This window comes from Asparagus officinalis, chromosome 1 (assembly GCF_001876935.1).
Source record: "Asparagus officinalis chromosome 1, Aspof.V1, whole genome shotgun sequence".
Taxonomy (NCBI): domain Eukaryota; kingdom Viridiplantae; phylum Streptophyta; class Magnoliopsida; order Asparagales; family Asparagaceae; genus Asparagus; species Asparagus officinalis.
This window is the reverse complement of record NC_033794.1, coordinates 20,199-37,605: the sequence shown is the minus strand read 5'-3', so window position 1 is coordinate 37,605 and position 17,407 is coordinate 20,199. Positions and strand designations below refer to the sequence as shown.

Sequence of the window (17,407 nt, the reverse complement as noted above, 5' to 3'; positions counted from 1 at the left end):
AAATATCTCATTTTCTAGTTCTATGTGACTAACACCTTAAATATATAAATCACAAAATCATGAATTAATCCTACATAGAATTAATTGCTAAGGGGGCGAAACAGCTAAAACAGTCAAAACTAATGGGTTATAACTAATGAAATCATGAATTTTGGTTTCTCTGAAATTATTTGTCAATGAGTTGAAATGGCTAAAATTAGCCAAAAATCGTGGGTTATGGCTTACAAAATCGTGAGCTTTTACCATCGCAAAATTATTTAGCAACGGGTCAAAAGGACTAAAATTGGCCAAAAATTGTGGGTTAGCTCATGAAGTGGTGAACTTTGGCTTTCACAAAATCATTTGTTAACGGGTCGAAATGACTAAATATTGTAATAAGATGTGGGTTATCATAAAATCGTGAATTTTTCTCCTCCGCAAAATTATTTGTCGAGGGTCAAAATGACTAAAAATGATAAAAAATCATGAGTTATAGCTCAAGAAATTATGAAATTTAACCTCTGTGGAACTATTTGCCAATGGATCAAAACAACAATAATCGCCAAAAAATCATGAGTTATGGCTCATGAAATTGTGAATTTCGTCCTCTGTGACATATTTGCTCACAGGTCGAAACGAGTAAAAATTATCAAAAATTATGGGTTATAACTCACCAAATCATAGTCTTTTGCCTCCGCAAAATTATATTACCATTGGATCAAAATGTCTAAAAATTTTCAATAATCGTGGGTTATAGCGCATGAAATCTTTAATTTTGCCCTTCATAAAATAATTTGACAACAGGTCCAAATGACTAAAAAGGGCCAATAGTCATTAGTTATAGCTCAAAGACCTGAATTTTGGCTACCATAAAATTATTTGCCAAGGATTGAAAAGACTAAAAATGGTCGAAAGTATGAGTTATAGCTCATGAAATCGTAAATTTTGGCATCCACAATATTATTTGCTAACGGGTCGAAACGAGAAAAAAAGATGAAAAACTAAGGGTTAACGCTCACGAAATCGTAAATTTTTGCCCTCACAAAATTATTTTTTTGTTGGATTGAAATTATTAAAAATTGCCAATAAGCATGAGTTATAACTTATTAAATCTTTAATTTTACCTTGCGTGAAATAATTTGATGGCGGGTTACGATGACTAGAAATGGCCAATGATCATTTGTTATGGCTCAAGAATTTGTGAAATTTGGCTACCGTGAAATTATTTACCAATGATTAAAATGACTAAAAATGACAAAAAATCATGAGTTATTGCTCAAGATAGCATGGATTTTGGCCTCTATAAAATTAGTTGCCAATAGCTTGATACGACTAAAAATGCCAAACATTATGCATTATAGCTCATGAAATCGTGAATTTTTATCCCCGAAAAATTATTTACCAATGATTAAAAATGTAAAATTGCCAAATCATTGGTTATAACTCATGAAGTTTTTAATTTTGGCCTTAGTAAAATAAACCGACAACATGTAAAAATGGCAAGAAATGGCTAATAATCGTGGGTTATAGCTTATGAATTTGTGAAATTTGGCTACCGTAAAATTACTTCCTAAGGATCAAAATAACTGTAAATAGCAAAAAATGATGAGTTATAGCTCACGAAATCGTGATTTTTGGCATTGTGTAATTATTTGTTGATGGGTCAAAGTTGTTAAAAATGGCCAACAATCTTAATCTTAGGTTATAGCTCATGAAATCATAATTTTTTAACTTCTCAAAAGTAATTATCATTAGTTTGAAACACTTGAAAATGACCAATAATCATGGATTATAGCTCATGAAATTATGAATTTTAGCATCTGCGAAATTATTTGCCAACTTGTCGAAACAAGTAAAAAAGCTAAAAGTTATGCCTTATATCTCACAAAATTGTAACTTTTTACCTCGAAAAAAATTATTTATCATTGGATTGAAATGACAGGAAATTACTAATAATCGTGGGTTAAAACGACTAAAAATGGTCTATGTGAAATAATTTGAAAACGGGTCAAAACGACTAAAAATGACCAATGATTAGTTATAGCTCATGAAATCGTTAATTTTGGCTACCGCAAAATTATTTACTAATAATTTAAACGATTAAAAATGGCTCATAATATTGTCAATTTTGACCGCTGTAAAATTATTTAACAATAGGCCGCAACGACAAGAAATGCCAAAAATTATAGGTTATAGCGCACATAATCTTAAAAAGTTGCCCCTATAAAATTATTTACCATTGTTTCAAAACTACTAAAAATTGCCAAATCGTGGTTTATAGCTCATAAAATCTTTAATTTTGATATCCGCGAAATAAATTGATGACATGTCAAAATGACTCAAAATATCCAACGATCATGGGTTTAACTCGTGAAATCGTGAATTTTGTCTGTTGTTTAATTATTTGCTAATGGTCAAAAGGACTAAGTACTAAAAATCATGAATTATAGCTCACAAAATTATAAATTTTAGCCTTCATGATTTATGTGGCAACAGGTCAAAAGATGTAAAATTGGCAAATAATCATAGATTATGACTCATGAAATTATAAATTTTAGGCTCTGCAAAATTATTTAACGTTAGTTCAAAATGCCTAAAAATGGTCAATAATCATAGGTTATAATTTACAAATCTTGAATCTTAGTCTCCAAGAAAAATTTGATAACGGATCGAAATCCCTAAAAAGGGCAAAAAATGGTGGTTTAGAGAACACAAAGTCGTGAATTTATCCTACACGAAATTAATTACCAACGGATCAAAACAACTGAAAGTGATCAAAATCCATGAGTTATAAGTTATAACTAATGAGACCGTGATTATTTATCGATGGGTTGAAACGACTAAAAATAACAAAAAATTATGGGTTATAGCTCATAAAATCATGAATTTTAGCCACTGTAATATTATTTGCCAAAAGGTTAAAAGGACTAAAATCAGCAAAAAATCGTGGGTTATAGCAAATGAAATCGTGAACTTTGACCTCCATGAAATTATTTGTCAACCGGTCGAAATGACAAAAAATTACTAAAGATCATGAAGTTATAGCTTATATAATCTGAATTTTAGCCGTTGTTAATCTATTTGCTAATAGGTTGAAACAACAAAAGTACACAAAAAAATCGTGGGTTATAGTTCCTAAAATCATGAATTTTCTCCTCCCAAAAGTATTTACCGAGGGTCAGAACGATGAGAAATGGTACAACATCGTGGATTGTAGTCCACTAAATTGTGAATTTTGATCTTTATGGAATTATTTGCCCACGAGTTGAAATAGCAAGAAATGGAACAAATCATGGGGCTATAGTTCATGAAATCGTGAATTTTGGCCTCCGTAAAATTATTTGCCAACAAGTCGAAACGTGCTAAAAAAGACTAAAATTTATGGGTAGCTCACGAAATCGTAAATTTTTGCCTCGACAATTATTTACCATTAGATCGAAATGACTAAAAATTCCTGAAAATTGTAAGATATAGCTCAAGAAAATTTTAATTTTTCTTGTCGTAAAATAATTTAACAACAGGTCAAAATGATAATAAATGGTAAAAAAATATGAGTTATAATTCATGAAATCATAAAGTTTTGTGTCCACAAAATTAGTTACCATTGGATCGAAATGACTAAAAATTCCCAATAATCATGGATTATAGCTCAAAAAATCTTTGATTTTGTCCTCTATGAAATAATTTGACAACGGGTCAAAATGACTAAAAATAGCCAATAATTATTGGCTATAGCTCATAAAATTGTGAATTTTTGCTAATGCAAGATGATTTGCTTAGGGTCAAATGACTATAAATGGCAAAAAAATCATGGGTCATAACTCACGATTTTATAAATTTGGCCTCTGTAAAATTATTTGTCAATAGATCAAAACGATTAAAAATGCTAAAAATTATGGGTTATAGCTCATAAAATTGTAAATTTTTACCCCCGTAAAATTATTTACCATTGGTTGTAAATGAGTAAAAAAATGCCAAATCCTATATTATAGCTCATGAAATCTTTAATTTTGGCATTCGTGAAATAAATTGATAGTGAGTCAAAATGACTGAAAATGGCAAATAATCATGCGTTATAGTACATGAAAACATGAATTTTGGTCTCTATGAAAATATTTGCCAATAGGTCGAAACAGCTAAAAATGGCTAATAATCGTGGGTTCTAGCTCGTGAAATAATAAATTTTAACCTCTTTGCAATTATTTGCTAACGAGATGAAACAGTTTAAAATGGCCAATATTAATGCGTTATGTACCTCATGAAATCTTAAATTTTAGTCTCTGCGAGTATACTTGTCAACGGGTGAAATGACTAAAAATGGTAAAAAAACATGGGTTATAGCTAAAAAAATCATGAATTATCGCTCATTAAATTTGTGACTTTCTAGAATGCGTGGGATTATTTCCCAGCGGGTCAAAACAACTAAAATAGGCAAAATCATGGGTTGTTCAAGAAATTATGAAATTTGGATACCGTGAAGTTATTTGCTAAGAGTAGAAACGACTAAAAATGACCAAAAATCATGGATTATATTTAATGAAATCGTGAAATTTGACCTTCAGCAAATTATATCATTAAAAGTGGCAAAAATTACTGGTTTTAGTTTCTGTATCTGAGAAATTTGGTCTCTGATAAATTTTTTGCCAATGGGTGGAAACACTTGAAAAATCCCAAAAATTATATGTTATAGCTCTTGAAATCATAAAATTTTGCGTCCACAAATTTGTTTATCATTGGTTCGAAATGACTGAAAATTTCCAGAAATCGTGGATTAAAGCTCTTGAAATCGTGAATTTTGGCCTCTGTGGAATTATTTACCAATGGGTCAAAACAGCTAAAACTGGTCGAGAATTATGGTTATATGATATCTCATAAAATCATGAATTTTGAATCCAGAAAATTATTTACCATTAGTTCAAAAGGACTAAAAATGGCCAATAGTCATGAGTTGTAGCTCATGAAAGCTTGAATTTTGGCCTTCATAAAAATACTTGTCGATGTGTCGAAATGGGCAAAAAATCATGGGTTATAGCTCATAAAACATTTAAGTTTACAAGGGATCAAAGAGACTAAAAAAAGGTCAATACAACTAAAAATAACTAATAATTGTGCTTTATAGTTTATGAAATTATGAATTTTGGGCTCTGAGAATTTATTTGCTAATGATTTGAAATCACTAGATATGACAAAAAATTATGGGTTACAAATCTTGAAATTTTTAATTTTGGCCTTTGTGAAATAATTTGACAATGGATCAAAATGTATAAATATGGTCAATAGTTGTGGTTATAGCTCATGAAATCGTGAATTTAGGTCATCACAAAATTTTTTTGCTGAGAGTCAGAACAACTAAAAATGACAAAAAATCAAGGGTTATAACTCACAAAATTATGAATATTGGCCTCGTTGAAATTATTTGCTAACATGTTGAAATAACTAAATATGGAAAAAAAAAAATCATGAGTTATAACTTATGAAATTATGAATATTGACCTCCTTGGAATTATTTGCCAATAGGTCGAAATAGCTAAAAATGGCTAAAAACTATGGATTATAGATCACAAAATGAGTAAAAAAAGGTAAAAAATTATGGGTTATTAACTCGCGAAATCGTAATTTTCTGCCTCCACAAAATTATTTCCCATTGGTTTGAAATGAATAAAAATTGCCAATAATCATGGATTATAGCTCATGAAATATTTAATTTTGACCACCAAAAAATAATTTTACTATAGATGCAAAATGATAAAAAATTACGAATAATAATTAGTTGTAACTCATGAAATCGTGAATTATCTCCTTTGCAAAATTATTTGCCAATGGGTTGTAACAACTAAAAATGACCAAAAATAGTTTGTATTAATTTATGAAATTGTGAATTTAGCCTTTGTAAAATTATTTGCCGATAGTCAAAAAAATGCTAAAATTTTTTGGTTATAGCTCACGAAATCCTAAATTTTTTCGTTAGTGAAAATTATTTAGCTCTAGTTCAAAATGACTAAAAAATGCTAATATCGTGAGTTAAAGATCATGAAAATTTTAATTATGGCCTCAGCAATATAATTTACAAATAGGTTAAAATGAATAGAAATTGCTAATAATCGTTGGGTTATAGCTCATTAGATCGTCGTAAATTTTGACCACTACAAAATTATTTTCGTAGGGGTCAAAATGGCTAAAAATGTGAAATAATTGTAGGTTATAGCTGACAAAATTGTGATATTTAGACACCGTGAAATTATTTGCCAACTGGTTAAAGAAAATGCCCAAAATTAGGGGTTATGCTCATGAAATCGTGAGTTTTGGCCTCCATAAAATTATCTATCAGTGTGTTGAAATAACTTAAAATAAAAAAAATCATGAGTTATATAGCTCACGAAATCGTTAATTTTTGCCTCTGTGAAATTATTTGACAATGGGTCAAAAGGGTCAAAATTGGCCAAAATTCGTGGGTTATAGATCATAAAATTGTGAATTTAGAACTCCGCGAAATTATTTGAAGACGGCTGAAACGATAAGAATGGCCAAAAATCATGGTTATTGCTCATTAAATTATGACTTTTGGCCTCTATAAATCTTTTTGCCAATTGGTTAAAATGATTAAAAGTTGGAAAAAATATATGTTATACCTCATAAAATCGTGAATTTTGGCCACTGTGAAATCATATGTCAGGGATAGAAATTACTAAAAATGGTCAAAAATCATGGATTGTAACTTAGAAATGTTAAAATCTGATCTTTGTGCAATTATTTGCTAATAGTTCGAAAAAGCTGAAAATGGCAAAAAATCAATGGTAGTCGCTCATGAAATTATGAATTTTAACCCTCACAAATTTATTTACTAATAGGTCGAAATGACTAAAACAAGCCAAAAAATATTCGTTATGGCTCGCAAAATCATAAATTTTTACATTCGCAAAATTATTTACCATTGGGTCATTTTAAGGAATATATTATGGAAATCTATATTGTTATAGTTATTTTAGGAATAATATATTAGGAGTATAAATTAGAGATTTGATGACTGAGAGATTTTAGGAATGTAACTAAGAAAATAATTGTGTTTAGTCCCACATTGACTACACAATAAGCTTGTTAATATTATATTTTTATATAAAGGGGAGTAGTAGTAGTTTTTGATATATGAATGAAAATCAATGATATTTTATTATTCAATATGGTATTAGAGCCACAAAACCCTAGCCTCCATAAAATCCTAGATTCTCTCAAAACCCTAGCCCCCAATCTCTCACCATCAAACTCCTCCCTCTGCCTTATAACCTCCATTCTTTCCTTTGACTGACCATCGTGAACATTACCGCGGAGACTGTTCACTATGAACAGTGTTGCATATTCTTGTCCGTCCTGCTTTCAATGGCCTTGTTAATGACCATGATTGTCATTATTGATAGTAGTAGTCATCCTGGACATATATGTTCTCGTCACTAGCTATGCCGCCTCGATTTTCCTTTGTTCATCGCCTACTCAACTTATCGACAACTTATCGACGCCACCATCACCATCGCTTGTATTCTAGAAATCTTGACCACCATTAGCTATAAAAAATGATTTTGATTGAATCACGATTTAATTTAGAGTTTGCTTTGATGAAGGTTATTTTCTTGGCTTTACTTTTTGGTGGATCCTTAAAGAGGGATCATTTGTTTGACAGATCCCTAAAGAAGGATCATTTATTTGTTTGATCCTGAAGAGGATCATTTGTTTGGTTGATTCGTTAAGAGGATTGTTCGCTTGATTGATCCTTACAGAGGATCATTTGTTTGGTTGATTCGTGAAAAAGATCGTTTATTTGGTTGATCCGTGAAGAGGATCATTTGCTTCATGGGTCCCGTAGTTTCTTGGACAATATGTGAAGAAGATCGAGGTATCACGTTTGGTGATTTTAGTTGATGTTGTTCGTGAAGGAAGACATTCAAGTAGAGGACTAGAAGATGAAAACAATTACAATGAGAAATGTCGCAAAATCTCTTCAAGTAGAGGATCTTGTTTGTAGCAAGCTAGACATGTATGATATACATGCTCCAGCTAGAGGGGGAGTGTTAAGGAATATATTATGGAAATATATAATACTATATGTTTGTGGAAAATTTTGAAGTAAAAGAAAATAATGAAAGAATTGTCTCTGATTTTATTCTCTCTAACTGTTTAGAAAAAGAATGTTTACAACTCTCTTAACTCTCGATTACAATTTGGATTCCTGATTACAAAAGAGAAGAGGATTAATCTGAATCCTCTCCTTTGTTTAAATCTGGGTTCTTCATGGTAGCGATGAGATGCCTCCCTCGAATGCTTGCGTCGAGTTTGCTTCTCGTTGACGAACCGACTGTCTCAACTCACTAGAACGAATGACCTGTGTGGTCTAACTGATTTGAGAACTCTTGACGAGTTTTGTAACTCAGAACGAGTAATAACTCTGGTGAAAAAGAGTTGTTAGAACCGAAAATAGTTCGGTTGAAAAGCCAAGTACTGAATATCTGTAAATCTTCAGTTTGTTGAAGATTATCGCCTTCAGAATCTCTCCTCTCTCGGATCTGATTTCCCAAGACCCGATCTCCAAAAGTTGATGCCCCCAAAAAGTCCTCTCTAACTCTGTTGAGTTTGTTGATATTTATAAGGGAATTAGAGGTGTAACTACCCCCATAATCCGCGTCCATATGAGGGTTTAGTCGCCCTATTAATCGGGTATAACAACCCATTTAAACCACTCCCAGATCGTGGGTGAACAGCGATTTTCTCGAAACCGTATGGATTGAGTTTGAACGAGTCAACGTCTTGACTTGCGTTCTGGATATGATCCTGCGTCTAAATGCAGTGTCTGGAGTCGCGTTCACAGCGATATGACGTTGCGTATGCAGCGGCTGAAGAGCTGCGTTTGCAGCGGCTGAAGAGCTGCGTTTGCAGCGATATGAAGCTACGTTTGCCCTCTCTGTCTTTATATATGGATGACACCAATGACCAGTCGAGAAGGCTCTATTCAGGCCATTTGTGATAATTGAGGCATCCTAATAACGCTCTATCAACTGCAGGTTCTAGATCTTCCCGTTTTTCTAAAATCATTACACTGCTTATCAGCACCTCTAATAGTTGCTAATATAATATTAGTCATGTTGTCGTAGCCATCAAGATCAATCATCTCACATATGAGGTTGCGTTTATGTTTGTAGCGGATGAAGCTGCGTTGGCAGCTTTTGGAGGCTGCGTCTGCGGCTGAACGTGAGCTGTGTTTGCGGCTGAACGTGAGCAAGGAGGACTTCAACGTCTTGGTTTGAAGAGACCATCTATTTGTAGTCTCTTTCTATTAGAGCGTTGCAAAGATCGTCGTTTTGTAATCTTTTTTTAGCCCTTTGATATATATATATATAGTCAGGTTACAACTCCCGATGTTGATTGTGAAGGTTGTTGATTGGAGCTTTCATCAATTGTTGTGAAGGTCGTCAGATTGTAACCTTCATCGATCTACATGAAAGTCTTCGAATTGTAGCCTTCTGAAAGTCGTCAGATTGTAACTTCCATCATCGGTGCTTGATGGGGAATTAGCTATCCATTATTATTATTATTATTTTTTGACAGCCTACACTATAGTTATATTAGGAATAATATATTAGGAGTGTAAATTAGAGATTTGGTGATTGAGAGATATTAGGATTGTAACTAAGAAAATAATTATGATTAGATAATTGTATTTAGTCCCACATTGACTACACAATAAATTTCTTGTTATTTTATATAAAGGGGAGTAGTTGTAGCTTTTAAAATATGAATGGAATGCTACAATATTTTATTGTTTAACCGTTCGAAATGGTAAAAAATAGTTAGTAACCATAGGGTATAACTCATGAAATCTTTAATTTTGCCCTGCATGATATAATTTGACAACGGGTCAAAATGACTAGAAATATCCAAAAATTATGGGATGTAGCTCATGAAATCGTAAAGTTTGGCTGCCACAGAATTATATGCCAACGTGTCGAAACAACTAAAAATGGCTGAAAATTATGGATTATAGCTTCAGAAATCGTGAATTTTTATCTCTACAAAATTATTTGCTAAAGGATCGAAACAACTAAAATTAGCCAAAAGTCATAGGTTACAACTCATAAAATTGTGAATTTTGATTACCATAAATTTATTTGGCAACGGGCTAAAATGATTAAAATGACTAAAGTCATGAGTTATAGCTCATGAAACGTGAATTTTTACCTCTGCGAAATTATTTGCTAATGGGTCGAAGCGACTAAAATAAGCCTAAAAATATGGGCTATAGCTATGAAATCGTAAATTTTTTCCTCCATGAAATTATTTTCCATTCATCCGAAATGACTAAAAATTGCTACTAATCATGGGTTGTACGAATCATGAAATCTTTAATTTTGGCCTCCACAAAATAATTTGATTGATGTTCTAAAGACGGCATATTTTCTTCGTTGCCTTGAACTGGAACTGCTTAATTTCTAAAATAAAAACGAAATAATTTGATTCTTTTTTGGGGTTCATTTGGTTGTTTGGCTGTCGCTCTCTGTAGATATATTTTGCCCTTGGTATGTTTGTGGAAAAGCCTCAATCAAAATTTTAGAAAGGAAGCCTCATATTTGCTAATGGATATTAGAGGAAGCTAATAAATAAATAAAAATCGATGTGCTTCCTGACTAAACAAATGCCAAAATGAGCATACACTAAAAAGATAGCTTAAGATAATGCTAGCAACAGCCCATACCCATTTAGTCTGTGCCATCTTTCCTAAATAATTGTTGTGTTTAATAGGCTCTAACTATGCGCTAATGATTTCATTTTAAGGCTCGAAGCAGATGCAATAGGATAAAGGTGATATAATACATAACCATGACTGACCAACGTGCATAAGAAGAACCTGAAGAGTAAATTGATCTTGATGGAGACAATGACATTGAAGATACGATGGATGATGAAGACCCTGTAGAAGATGATGGATACAGGAGCAGAGATGATTCAAAATAGTCAAAAATAATGCGCTATAGCTCATAAAATCTTAAATTTTGGCAACTGATAATCATATTTTTATTACAATTTTATATCCTTATTATCTATTTTTAATGAATAAATATATCACTAATAATTATTTTTTCTTTTAATTGCAGGTTAATGAAGAATAAAAATCCAAGATCACTTCTCTCAACAAAAGCCCTAAAAATTTAATGAAGAATACAAGCAACAAGCCTAAAAGACCAAGCCCAAAAGCTCAAGAAAAATAAATATACCATTAAGGAACAAATGAAGAAGTTTTGTGAAAAAGGAAACAAATCATGCAATCTGAACATCTCGATAATGTTTGGTGTTTTGGTCATATCTCTCTCGTATCAACTCGGAACTGGCTGAATAAACATTCTCTGGAAAGCTGAGAACGAGATCTATAACTTTTGTATTTATGATATCTCTAAAATCGGAACATATCATGAACAAATATTCGTACAAAGAAGCACAATCTGAATTTCTGCGCTGGAGAAGTAATTATGGGAAGAATTTGAAAGTTAATGAAGAATAAAGCCCAAGATCTCTTCTTTCAACAAAAACCCATTGAATTAATGAAGAAAACAAGCAAAAGGCCTAAGGGCTCTCATTCATTATTGTTTACTATAAATAGGGGTAGAGAGTGAGGGGATGAGGGTGCGAAAAATTTTGTAACTCCCTTTGGAGAGGAGTGTTACTCTTAATTGAGAACCTTTTAATTTTGTAACTTTTTGTTACAATTAATAAATAAATTTTTTTTCACCTCTTCATATTTTTCTTTTCTTTTCTTTGTTTGATAATGAAGATGAAGATATGATGAAGATGAAGATCAAGAGTGAGGTTTGCTTTAATCTTGAGGCTAGAACCCTCTTGGGTGGTAAATTTTTTCTTTGTTAATATTTTTTCTTTTTATTTTCTTGCTTAAATAGTCAAGAGGCTAGAACCCTCTTGCCTTAGATTTATTTCATGCTTATAGAGTAGATTTATTTCATGCTTATATCAAGAGGCTAGAACCCTCTTGCCTTAGATTTATTTCATGCTTATAGAGTAGATTTATTTCATGCTTATAAAGTAGATTTATTTTTTTATTTCATGCTTATAGAGTAGATTTATTTCATGCTTATAAAGTAGATTTATTTTCTCGCATTTAATTCATTCAATTTATTTTATAATTTAGTTTTTACAATTTATTTTATAGTTAGATTTTATTTTTTTATACTATTCGCCTTGAGGCTAGAACCCTCTACGGAATTGCTCTTTTCTAAGAAGTGGATTCAATTATAGATTCCTCATATCTTTAATTGAATCATTCATCTTTACTTTCTTGAATTTTTTTTATTCTTGATTTTTCTTTTTGATTTTTGATTTTATTCATCTTTCTTTCTCTCTTTGTGAAAATCATTCATTCTTTGTCACATCCACTCTCACTTACATTTTGTGTTGATTTACACACTATCGCTTTCACTCTCTCTATCTCTCCACAATCACATTTTATCATCACTCCTATTTATCACGCACACAACATACGAACTGATTCTAATAAATTCCTACAAACACCTTCCTCGTGAGATCGATAACTTTTTATACTATAACTTGATTAATTGTGTACTTGTAATTTTTGGTATATATTTATGCCGCATCACCCACCACGAAATAAATTGACTACGGGTCAAAATGACTAAAAATAACCAATAATCATAGGTTATCGGCTATAGCTCATGAAATTGTAAATTTTGGCTATCACGAAATTTTTACGAAGGGTCAAAATGACTAAAGTTGGCCAAAAAACGTGGGTTATAGCTTACAAAATCGTGAATTTTGACGTCCACAAAATTATTTACCAACGGTCGAAATAGCTAAAAATAGCTAACAATCATGGATTATAACTATAAATCTATATGCCAATTAGTCAAAATATCTAAAAATAGCCAAAAATCATAAATTTTAGCCGTTATAAATCTATATGCCAATTAGTCAAAATGTTTAAAAAGAGCAAAAAATTATGGGTTATAGCTTATGAAATCATGAATTTCCTCCTGTGCAAAAATATTTGTTAAGAGGTTGAAATGACTAAAATTGGTCAAAAAATCGTGCGTTATATACCTCATAAAATCGTGAATTTCAGCCTTCATAAATTTTTTTGCTAGTTGGGTCGAAATGATTAGTTATGACCAAAAGTCGTTAGTTATAGCTCATGAAATCTTGAATTTTGGACTCCATAAAATTATTTGCCAATGGTTTAAAAGGACTAAAAATGTATTACAATCGTGGATCATAGCTCAAGAAATCATGAATATTAGCCTCTATAAAATTATTTATCGCAAGTTCAAAATGACTAAAAATAGCCAATAAATCGTGGATTTTATCACATGAAATCTTGAATTTTGGCCATCGTGATTGCTTGTCAACGGCTTGAAATGACTAAAAATGACAAAAAAAAACTATAAGTTATAGCTCATAAAATCGTGAATTTTGGCCAATCCAAAATTATTTGCCAATGGTCAAGATACCTAAAATGCCTAAAGTTTGTGGGTTATCGCTCATGAAATCATGAATTTTGGCCTCTCTGAAATTATTTGCCAAATGATCAAAATAGCTAAAAATGAGCAAAAACAATGGATTATAGCTCAGAAAACTATGTATTTTGGTCTCCACAAAATTATTTGCCAACGGGTCAAAATAACTAAAAATGACCAAAAAAGTGTAGTTTATTGCTCATGAAATTGTGAATTTTGGCTTTTGTAAATCTATTTGCCAATGGGTCAAAATAATTAAAAATCATAAAAAAATCGTGGATTACAGCTTATGAAATCGTGAGTTCTCTTCCATAAAATTATTTGCCAACAGGTTGAAATGACTAAAAATGACAAAAAAATTATGGATTTTAGTTCATGAAATCATGAATTTTCACATCTGTGAAATTATTTGCCAAGGAATTAAAAACGACTAAAAATGGCTAAAAATCGTGAGTCATAGCTCATGAAATTGTGAATTTTAGCCTTAGTGAAATTATTTGTCTATGGGTCAAAATGACTAGATGTGACAAAAAATCGTGGGTTACAGCTCATGAAATCTTGAATATTGGACTCGAAGAAATTACTTGCCAATGGTTCGAAACGACTAAACATGTTTAGTTATCATGAGTCGTAGCTCTTGAATCATGAATATTGGACTCTGAAAAATTATTTGCCACAAGTTCGAAACGACTAAAAACGGCCAATGATCATAGGTTATAACACATGAAATCTTAAACTTTGGTGGCCTCGAAATTAATTGTTAATAGGTCAAAGTGATTAAAAATGACCAAAAATTATGAGTTATATATAGCTCATGAAATCTCTAATTTTGGCCTCTGCGAACTGATTTGATACAGATCAAAGTGACTAAATATGACCAATAATCGTGGGTTATAGCTCATGAATGAATTTTGGCCCCATAAAATCATTGGACAACAGGTCAAAACAATTAAAAATGACCAAAAATCATGAATTTTGGCCTTAGTGAAATTATTTGGTAAAATTCATGAATTCATGTGTTATAGCTCATGAAGTCGTGAATTTTAGCCCTAGTGAAATTATTTGCCAATAGGTTAAAATAGCTAAAAGTGACCAAAAATCATAAAATCGTGATTTTTTTTCTTCAAAATAATTTACCAATGGGTCAAAACGACTAAAAATATAGCATAAGAAATCGTGAATTTTAGCCACCCTAAAATTATTTGCTAAGGGTCAAAACAACTAAAAATGACTAAAAATCATGGGTTATAGCTCCCAAATTCATGTATTTTAGCCTCCGTGGAATGATTTATTAATGGGTCGAAATACCTAAAAATGGTCAAAAATCATGGGTTACAGCTGATGAAATCGTGAATTTTTACATTCGAGAAATTATTTTCCAGTGAGTCGAAATGATTTAAAAAAGTCAAAACTTCTGGGTTATAGCTTAGAAATCATATAATTTCACCTGCAAAATTATTTACCATTTGTTCAAAACGACTAAAACTTGCCATTATCTTGGGTTATAGCTCATTAATTCTTTAATTTTGCCCTACGTGAAATTATTTGATAATAGGTCAAAATGACTAAAAATGGTCAACAACCATTGGTTGTGTATGAAATTATGAGCTTTGGCTACCGAAATATTATTTGCCAAAAATAAAAATGACATAAATGGCCAAAAAATAATGTGTTGTAGCTCATAAAATCGAAAATTTTATCCTCTATAAAATTATTTGCCAATAGGTCAAAGCAATAAAAATGTCACAAAATCGTAAAGTTTTGCCCCTACAAAATTATTTACCATTAGTTTGAAACAACTACAAATTGCCAAATTGTTGGTTATAGCTTATGAAATCTTTAATTTTGGTCTCCTCGAAATAATTTGACAATGTGTCAAAATGATTAAAAATGACCAATAATCGGGAGTTACAGCTCATGAAATTGTAAATTTTGACAACCGCAAAATTATTTGCTAAGGGTGTCGTCAAGGGTCAAAATGACTAAAAGTGGCCAAAAATCATAAGGTTATTTGCTCATGAAATCTTCAATTTTGACCTCTGCGAAAATATTTTCCAACGGGTCAAAACAACTAAAATGGCCAACAATCATGGGTTATAGTTCATGGAATCATGAATTTCGAACTATATAAAATTATTTACTAGTAGTTCAAAACCCTAAAAAATGGCCGATAATCATTGGTTATGGCTTATGAAATCTTAAATTTTTGCCTCTGCAAAAATACTTGTCAATGTGTGAAACAATTAAAAAAGGTAAAAAATCATGGATTATAACTTACAAAATCTTTAATTTTGGTTGCCACAAAATAATTTGACAATGAGCCAAAACGACTAAAATGGTTGGCAATCGTGGGTTATAGGTCACAAAATTGTGAATTTATCCTTCACAGAATTATTTGCCAACGGATCAAAACAACAAAAAAAGCTAAAATCATGGGTTATAACTCATGAAATCTTAAAATTTGGACACGATGAAATTACTTGTCAATGCTTTGTAAAGACTAAAAATGTACAATAATGGTGGGTTATAGCTCATGAAATCATAAATTTTAGACTGCAAAATTATTTGCCACAAGTTTGAAACGATTAAAAACGACCAATAATCGTGGGTTATAATTCATGAAATTTTAAATTTTGGCCTTTGCAAAATATTTGTAGTAGATTAAAATGACTAAAAATGCTCAAAAATCATGGGTTGTAACTCATGAAATCTTTAATTTTGGCATCAGCGAAATAATTTGATAACAGATCAAAATGATTAAATATGGCCAATAATCATGGGTTGTAACTCATCAAATGGTGAATTTTAGTCACCGCAAAATTATTTGTCAATGGCCTAAACGACTAAAAATGACCAAAAAATCATATGTTATAACTCACAAAATCATGAATTTTGACCTTAGTGGAATTATTTATCAACATATTGAAATAGCTAAAAATTATGGGTTATAGCTCACAAAATCATAAATTTTTGCCTCCATAAAAATTTTCTTACTTTTGGTTCGAAACGATTAAAAATTGTCAATAGTCGTGGGTTATCGCTCATGAAATCATGAATTTCGGCCTCCGTGAAATAATATGGCTGTAGGTCAAAATGAGTAAATATTTGGCTAAAAATCATTGGTTATAGCTCATAAAATCGTGAATTTTAGCTATGTAAAATTATTTACCAAGTGTCGAAATAAGTAAAAATGAAAAATCATGGGTTACAGCCCAGGCAATTGTGAATTTTAGCATCTATAAAATTATTTGTAATAGATAAAAAAAAACTAAAAAATGCTAAAAGTTATGGGTTATCTCACAAAATTATAAATTTTGGCCTTCACAAAAGTATTTACTATTGGTTTAAAATGATTAAAAATTATTAATACTTGTAGGTTATAGCTCAAGAAATCCACCTAGACGCCAGTTTTGCGCTTAAGCTTTCTATAACATTAACATTTAGTATCAATTATTCTAGTTAAAAAAAAAGTTGTTTAGGCCCAACCCTGGCCCTCGCCTAAGCACGCATAGACTCTAAGTGTTCACTAGTAGAAAATCGAGTATTCTAGACGGAACATTCTAGACGGAATTTTTTCCGTCTAGAATGTATTAAACTAGACGGAAATTTTCCGTCTAGAATATTCCGTCTAGAATAAAGTATTCTAGACGGAATTTTCCGTCTAGAATAGTATTCTAGACGGTATTTTTATTTTTTATTTTTTTAATAAATAACCAATTATTCTAGACGGAAATTTCCGTCTAGGATACTCATCCTAGACGGAAATTTCCGTCTAGGATAATTTGGCTCATTTAAAAAAATTAACCCATTAAAATTTCCCCCCACATCGAAATTTCTCCCCCCAAAATTTTCAGCCCAAAATCAATATATTAAGAACCCCACTCCCCCCTCCCCCCTCCCCAATTCTC

General features: G+C 31.4%; 1 long non-coding RNA gene across 10 annotated transcripts in view; it reads left to right on the top strand.

Moving 5' to 3' along the window:
- The window catches only part of LOC109844822, a 34,401-nt gene extending 22,577 nt beyond the window's left edge, over positions 1–11,824 (top strand). For 7 of the 10 annotated variants that reach the window (XR_002248141.1, XR_002248139.1, XR_002248143.1 and 4 more), the window contains one exon: positions 11,115–11,579. This is a non-coding gene — a long non-coding RNA (uncharacterized LOC109844822). Of the gene's footprint in view, positions 1–9,164; positions 9,332–10,794; positions 11,018–11,114; positions 11,580–11,788 lie in introns of those variants that run through there. The other 3 variants (XR_002248137.1, XR_002248134.1, XR_002248135.1) reach the window with 3 other exon arrangements.